At 33.4% G+C, this 8,973-nt stretch overlaps 1 long non-coding RNA gene across 1 annotated transcript; it reads right to left on the bottom strand.

Moving 5' to 3' along the window:
• Positions 1–318: 318 nt before the first annotated feature.
• LOC138900584 (uncharacterized) lies at positions 319–8,255 on the bottom strand. The gene is made up of 3 exons (XR_011411701.1): positions 7,916–8,255; positions 6,156–6,234; positions 319–563 (listed from the first exon to the last, which is right to left on the bottom strand). It is a non-coding gene; the product is annotated as an uncharacterized lncRNA (long non-coding RNA).
• Positions 8,256–8,973: the final 718 nt, after the last annotated feature.

Here is an 8,973-nt window from a genome sequence, read left to right on the forward strand (position 1 = left end):
AGTATTGAGAAAGCAAAATCGTACGACAGAGAAGAATAGAAGTGAAACTTATTCCTAAACTTCATATCCTCTGGAAGATAAGCACAGACGTCTCCGTACCGATCCTCCAGACTCTACTAAGCTTGCTCGTGAATCGTGAGACCTAGGCAACCTAGTCCTCTAATACCAACTGTCACGACCCGAAATTTTCCACCGACGGGACCGCGATGGCACCTAACATTTTACTTGCTAGGCAAGCCAACGTTTAGAGAATCATTAAACCAATTCCTTATTTTCATTCAATAATTAACAATAATTAACTAAGATGAAATATAATAAGTGTGAAATATCATAAAAACTGTATTAATTACTACCACCTGGATCTGGAGTCACAATTCACGAGCATTCTAGAATTTGCTACAAGTAATAGTCTGAAAGAAATACAATTGTCTGAATGAAAGAAACAGTAGAACAGAAAAGATAGACGGGGACTTCAAGGTCTGTGAACACCGACATATCTACCTTGAGTCTCCGGACAGCGGAACAATAACAAAATCTCGATCAACCCGAGCCGGTATCAAAATCTGCACAGAAAGTGCAGAGTGCAGTATCAGTATAACCGACCCCATGTACTAGTAAGTGTCGAGCCTTACCTCGACGAAGTATTAACGAAGCTAAGGCAAGATACCTACAAATCAACCTGTACAATTTAACAGTGTATATACAAATAACAGAAATGAAGAACTATACAGGAAATGTCGGGAAGGGAACATACTGAGGGGAATACAAGATAAAGAAGTACAACAGAATGATCACCGGAGCAGTCAATATACCATGAATCAACAGGAATAGTGAATACAGTAAGAAAAAATGCACAGCATCACCCTTCGTGCTTTTACTCTCAATCTCACCATAAAATTAATAGAAACGGCACGGCATCATCCTTCGTACATTAACTCTCATATCCTGGCACGGTATCACTCTTCGTGCATTAACACTCACAATATATCACAGCATCACCCTTCGTGCATTAACACTCACGATATGGCACGGCATCACCCTTCGTGCATTAACACTCACAATATGACACGGCATCACCCTTCGTGCATTAATACTCTCCCTTACCATAATGCAATGCATACATAACAACAGGGAGATAGAATAACAAGTACAAACCTTACTTCAATATTTGGTTCCATAATATCAATCTCAACTTTGAAATAAAAACTCAATTATCACCAGAAAATCCGTAAACATGATAAGAACGATAAATTGAACAACACTAGTATAACACGTAGTAATTAGGCATAAGAATGAGACAATATAAGAAAAACAGAGAAACATGGAAAACAGGTAAATTGGTAACGCATAAGTACTCGTCACCTCACATATATGTCGCTCACATGAATTTCACTTAGCAAGTAATCTAAGGTTCCTAATTCCCTTAAGTCAGGGTTAGACACAATACTTACTTCGCTCCGAAGGCCACTTAATTCTCAATCACAGGCTTTTTCTTTGGAATTCACCTCCAAACCACTCGTATCTATTCAAAAATGACTCAATAATATCAAATATTGCTAAAGGAATCAATTGTATTGCATAAATTAAATTTCCCAAATTTTTCTCCAAAAAGTCGAAAAATCGACCCCGGACCCGCTTGGTCAAAACCCGAGGTTCAGACCAAAATTCATTTACCCATTCATCCTCAAGCCCGAATATATAATTGGTTTTGGAATCCGACCTCAAATTGAGGTCTAAATCCCCAAATTCCCGAAATCCCTAGTTTCTACCATAACCCCTAATTCTACCATGAAAACTCTAGATTTTAGGTTCAAAATTCAAGAAATGTAATTGGTAATTGAAAGAAAATGGTTTAGAATCACTTACCAATACTTTGGAGAAGAAATGACTCTTGATAAATCGCCTCACATCGTTTGGTTTTTTAGAAAAATAAATTTTTGGCTAAATCCCGTGTTTGGATTCTGTTAAGTGCTGGGCGACAGTGTTCATCGCGTTCGCGAGAGCACTGTCACGTTCGCGAAGAGTATAGGCTTCCAGGCATTCGCGTTCGCGAGATAGTGCTCGCGTTCGCATAGGCTACCCTTCCCTGGTCTTCGCGTTCGCGAGACAGTGTTCGCGTTCGCGATGAAGAAAAGGCTTACTCCCCCTCCCCAGTGCCTAACAATACGCATTCGCGATGGGCTTGTCGCGTTCGTGAAGGGTATCGCCCCTATCACCTCGCGTTCGCGAAGAAGAAATTCCTCCCTCATTAGTTTACTCTTCGCGTTCGCGAGAGGACCTTCGCGAACGCGAAGAAGGACATGCCAGAACCCAGACTCTGCAGAAAAATCAGATTTTTTCAAAGTCCAAAACATTCCGTGGCCTATTCGAAACTCACCCTAGTCCTCGGGGCTCCAAACTAAACATGCACACAAGTCTAAGAATATCATACGGACCTGCTCGCGCGATCAAATTGCCAAAATAACACCTAGAACTCTAAATTTAGCACCAAATCAAATAAAATTCTCAAGAACACTTTAAAGCTACTATTTTCTCAACCGAAGGTCCGAATCACGTCAAATCAACTCTGTTTCTCACCAAATTTCACAGACAAGTCTTAAATATCACAATGAATCTGTACCAGGCTCCGGAACCGAAATATGGACTCGGTACTAACAATGCCAAACATCAATCAATTCTTAAAAATAAATAATTTCCAGACTTTTAATTTTCATAAAAAATTCATAACTTGAGCTAGGGACCTCCGAATTTGATTTCGGGCATACGCCCAGATCCCATAATTCGATACGGACCCACCGGAACCGTCAAAATACGGATTCGGACCAATTTACTAAAAAAATGATCGAAGTCAACTAAAATCAACTTTTAAGGCATAAACTCTTATTTTCATCAATTTTCAACGTAAAAGCTTTCTGGAAACCTTCCCGGACTGCGCACGCAAATCAAGGAGGGTAAAAATGAGATTTTAAGGCTTAAGAGCGCAGATTCGAGTTCTAAAATATAAGATGACCCTTTTGGGTCATCACAATATTCTATTTCGTTTTATTATCTGTTATTTGGAGATTAAACCCAAAAGGGTAAAGATAGGACCGAAACCGTTAATTGTGTTTTCATAGAATATGCAATCAATAATAAAGCATATTGATTTCTGGTTCATAAATTAAACAATCTTGATATTCATAATAATACGGTTTTAGAATCAGATAATGTTGAATTCTCCGAAAATATATATCCGTATAAAAAGGAACGTGAGTCGATTGGTAAAGGATCTAAACGACCTCGGGAAGAAATAAAAGAAAGTGTTTCTAATAAGGAGGATCCAAGACGTAGTAAACATCAAAGAACACATACTTCATTTGGACTATATTTTGTGACTTTCTTATTGGAAAATGAGCCTCGAACATTTAAAGAAGCTATTGTCTTCTTCATAATCATTATTTTGGAAAGAGGTAGTCAATAGTGAAATAGAATATATATTGAACAACCATACATGAAAATTGATTGATTTTCCTCTCGGCAATAAACAATGGGTTCTAAATGGATTTTTAAGAGAAAAATAAAAGATTATGGTACTATTGACAAATATAAGGCAAGACTTGTGGTCAAAAGGTATAGACAACGATAAGATCTTGACTATTTTGATCCATACGGACTGTCACACCTCCTTTTTACGGGAAAAAAAGAGTTTTTTCAATTAAAGTGACATTATTTGAAAAAGGATTATTTTATGTAATTTATAGAGTCGCCACTTGGAATAATTATTTACGGCGTCCCAAGTTGCCATTTATTTTAAATCCTAAATCAAGGAAAATTTGACTATGTATGAGTCTGTGAAACCCAGAAGACCTGGGTAAGGAATTATGTTAACCCAGGAGAAGGTGTGAGGCACTCTCAAATTTTGTAGTTTTAGCATGGTCGCTTTACAATTACACCTGGCTTATTTGTCCGATTACTACATGTTTTAGACCTATTGTGCGTTTTTATCCTTTTACCATTTTTAACAAATATTTTGGCCATTTTATGTATTTATGAAATTTATTTGAACAAGTTACGATACCGTACACTTGTCGTTTTATACACATCGCAAATCGCGTCGCGTGAAACGCACCTGCGATTTACGACATGCTTATTTTTATTATTATTTTGAAGTTGATTCAAGTCACGCGAACGTGCACTCAAAGTTGGGGTTACGTATCATGATTATACCACGAGAACCGTACCCACAGTCACAATAATTTATTATTTAATCGCGCCTACAATAACTACGCAATTTATGAGTTATTTTTCCTAAACTAATTTGAAATTATTGTGAAGGTCATGGTTTATGGATATAGAATTTGTGGAAGAAGTGTGATTATTACTATGCGTCATTTGGTTTTGAAGCATTGCAATTATTCATAAAACAAAAACAAAAAACCCTTTCTATTTCACTGTCAGTAACGAAATGTCGTGACTTAGCTAATTTCTAAACCCCGGCCAAATAAGTTAATGAGTAATGATCTACTAATACTTATGAATTTAGCCTAAACCCTCTTAGTATTAAAATATTACCATTATTTTAAATCCAAACACTTATTCTAAGGAAATCAACTAGCAAGGAAGGATTTACTATAGCAATTAAACATATCCAAGTATAGCCGAACAAAATACTATTCGACATAATTGGCAACAAAAACCAATTCAAAAATGGGCTTGAAATTAGTATAATCAAACAATACTCAATCTATCCAAACAAACCCACGGATAAATACCAAATAGCATGACTAAGAAATAGCTTAAAAGAATTAAAACAGAATCTCTATCTTCTTATAGCTTAGAGGATTCAAAATCGCACAGTTCTATATTTCATACCAAACATAAAATAAATGAACTTCACCATGAGCTTAGCAAACAATTTCCATGGGACAGAAGCAAAAAAAAAAAAAAATATCCAAAGCTAGCAACATAGTGAGAAGGCAGAAATCAGACCTTTGTATTAAATGAATTGAGTTGAAAATACAAGCTTAGCAACTAGGCAAGTCCGGATCAGAGCTTTCGCCGGTGACTACGAACGGAGCCGGTGACTAGAATCCTCAATGGCAACTTCGAACTACACTTTCGCCGCTACTGTTTTATGTAGAATGGAGAAGTTGTTTTAAGGTGTTTTCCGACTGGTTTAGAGCGGCAGTTTGGTGATTGCTATGTGATATTTTTGGATGGTTTGCCTTCTTCTAAGATCTCCTCTATTTTGTTCTCTTTCCTCTAAATCTCATTCCCCTCTTCTTGATTTGTGAAGTGTCTATTATATAGATGAGTATGTGTATTGTATCTCTGATGTGTGGGTTAATGGTGAGATGAGTGGGGGAAGTAGGAAGTGAGGGTGAGAGATGTGAGCTGGTGGGGAGTTTTTAGCCAAAACAAATGGGATCATGGGTGTTCTTATTTGTTAAGGTAAAGAGTAGACTTTTAAAGTTTGATAACAAACTTTATCCATTTCACGTAACTTACTTCATTTTGTTTCTTCTTCTTCTTCTTTTTATTTTTATTTTAAAAGATAATTAAATTATGAAGATTGACTAACATTTCTTACAATATAGGAAAATTAAATATTTACCTGTACTTTAAATGACACCAAAAATATACTAAAGCTAACTTATATATTATAACTAGTTAATTGATCCGCGCTTCGCACGGTAAGATAATTCATTTTTTAAATTTAGTTGATATAAAATAGATAAAGAATTTATAGCACAGAGAATTAAAAAAAAAAAGTTTAACCTTAGAAATAGAGCAAAGAAAGTTGCTTGGCATTCTGGTAAAAAAACATTAGAACATGGAATTAAAAGATGAATATAAATAAACTCAACAATAACTGACCAAAACACCATAAAAAAACTACAACATCGACAAATTATTCATGGAGACAGGCACATTGGCCGTGAATAAATTAAAATACCAATAAAATATATTGCATGATCTAGCTCTAAAAATAAAGCAAACTATAATAAAACTACTAACAAACAATCAAATTCTCATAGAGTATTTCTCCATCACAATATTTCATATATATCCCAAAACTAAGACAACTATCAAAGATAATGAAAACTTCAAAATTAGTAAATTAAAGCACTAAAATCTGTAATATAAATTTCAACTTCATAAAGAAAATTACTAACCTCAAAGGAAAAATGGATTGTTGAAGAACTTTTAAAAACTTTTTCCTTTTTAGTGATCCAGATTATTATTCACGCCAATCTGGCATAAGAAAGCCGAATTATAAGCTAAAATGGATAACAAAGAGAGATGAAAATGACAAATCAATAACATATGGCCGGTTACCATGGCCGAAGAAGAAATTTGAAAGAAAGACTTGGTCAGTAAAGGATTTAATAGGAGATGAGCAAAAAAGAAAGATGGGTCAAGGGTAAAAAGAAGATTCGGTAAGATGATAACTTATTTTATAACTGAAAATTTATGTATGGAATTTGAATAGAAAAACAAAATTAAATGGATTATGGAATTATAACTGAAATTTGTGCAAAAATTGCAAGAGAATTCAAGTTTAATCATAGCCTAGTATAATTGCAAATTGTAACCGAATTATATGTCTGAAGTGTTGGAACGGTTACACATAAGGAAAAAATAGATGTTTAAAGTAGATAAATGAGAGAAAAAAGTAAAAAATTAACAAAAAGGATAAATGTCTTTCCAAGCCTAAAAGATGTGCCACATAGATATTCCTATTCCCTCTATATTATATATATATATATATATATATATATATATATATATATATATATATATATATATATATATATATATATATATGAGAGAGATAGAACTTGATCACTACCACACATCAAAATTAAAATCGAAACTTAAAATACATAAAAGAGGGAGACACACATTACCTAACTTCGAGGAAAGTTAATTGACCCAAAGGAGATACTACAGTGATTCTTCCTTCATCTAATTCTAAGATTTCTAAAAGTCAATCTTTGTAATCTTTTCTATTCGAGCTAATTAATTGAATGCCTTCACATTCAACAAATCAATGTTGGATGTTAATTATAATATTTACCCGAACGTAACTTTTCATCTGGTGATATTCTACTGCACGTCCATCTTTCCCTAATGGAATCTGTTCTCTTCTTTTCATTCTTCTTTTGCACCTTTCAGTTTGTTGCTTTGATTGGCATTTAGAATAATTTTCTGAAAAATTTACACCTAATAATTTCAAAGTGAATAGTTATCAAATAGCTAACATTATGTTAGACGATCGGAGGACCCGAGCAAACAGATCCATTTATCATATTTACCTCCCGAATTGCGTCATCAAAAGTCTGCAAGGCGAGAATGGTCAAGATAAAATACTGGCAGTTTTGTATCCATAATTCCTATAAAAACTAACAAAATAAACAATCTATTTGAATGACTAAACATACATATACAAAGAGGGGGAGAACAAACAAAAGATTGTGAACCTTTAATATAATCTCAATTTTGGTCGTCAGATGAGAATGCAAATTTAAATCCATTGCAACAATTTATTTTTTTGCTTATTATCATCATGATATCATAATTCATTTTATCGAATTGTGAAAAGTAAAAATTTAAATAAAAAAAAGACTCAATCTCGGCCATATCGTCAGTGAATGAATAAAATTTGCTATCTCCTGCAAATTGTCATTTTCTTTTCTATTGATTTCCTTCGTTTCCTTATTTCTTTTCTCCTTATTTTTTTTTTCTCATTCCATTTCTTTCTCCTCTTTGCTTCTTTCCCTCCTTATAATTTGTAAGCAAAAGCTGAAAGCTTAATAATATGTCTTCCTTCTTGCTGGCGATGTGATGCGAATATCGAGTGTTTGATCATGGTTTCACTTTTCCGTATGAATGAACATAAAATTTACATGTTGAGTAGAAAAAATAAACTTACAGATCGAAAAGGAAGTAATAGTGATGGAGAGATTTCAGAATGCGGAAAGCAGCCTTAAAATGGCAATGTCCTAAAATTATTTCCCGACTTCCCTACGAATTTGTGATTGTCACTTAATCTCCATAGCATATGATTAATGTATGTTGCTAAAGATGAATGATTCACACAGAGAAAAGGCTGAGAGACCATGAGGATCTGTAGATTTTTCGTCCTTAAATAAGGTCATATTGAAAGGTTGCAACGGTAGTATTAGGCATGAATGATTACCTGAATAGTTTTTCTCCATAAATAAAAAATCTGAAAGGTTGCAATGGTTACCGTAATTAAACATTAAAGTAAATTACCTTTTTAGCAGGAAAAATAAGGAAAAAATCTAAGAAAAAAAGATAAATAAGAATCCTAGTTTTCAAGAGGTGCCAACGCTCATTTGCCCTCTCCCATATGTGAGTTAAAATCTAAAAACAATAGATATAATTGTTCAAAAAATCTGCTAATAAATACAATTTATAATTCATTAAACAATTGGGGGTTATGAAGTTGAAAAGTTACAACCCTCAACGAAGAGGTGTGAGTTATTGATGTGGATTTTAAAATAAGATAAATGCTTTAAATGAAAGGAAAAAGTCAAAAAATTGAGGACAAAGATAAATAAGATTCCTACACTATGAGAGGTACCACATCATCTTGTTAAGTCCTTCTTTTATATATTTATATATATTTTAATTAAAAGATACTATATATTTTTGTAATTTTTTTTTCTCTTTACAAATAGAAATAAAATATGTATTATGTTTATATATATATATATATATATATATATATATATATATATATATATATATATATATATAAAAACAAACTCTACCAAAAGTGAGATAAAAGTTTAAAATATCAATATTAGACCTAAGGAAATATTTACACTAAAGTAATATAAAATTCAGGTGTGGTCAAAAATTAGTTGATATATTTAAAACATACCCAAGACTTTGTTTTGCACTATAGTAAATATCATGCGGTGATTGAGGGATACTGTGATGCAAATTAGATCACCGATTCAG

This window comes from Nicotiana tomentosiformis, chromosome 10 (genome assembly GCF_000390325.3).
Source record: "Nicotiana tomentosiformis chromosome 10, ASM39032v3, whole genome shotgun sequence".
Taxonomy (NCBI): domain Eukaryota; kingdom Viridiplantae; phylum Streptophyta; class Magnoliopsida; order Solanales; family Solanaceae; genus Nicotiana; species Nicotiana tomentosiformis.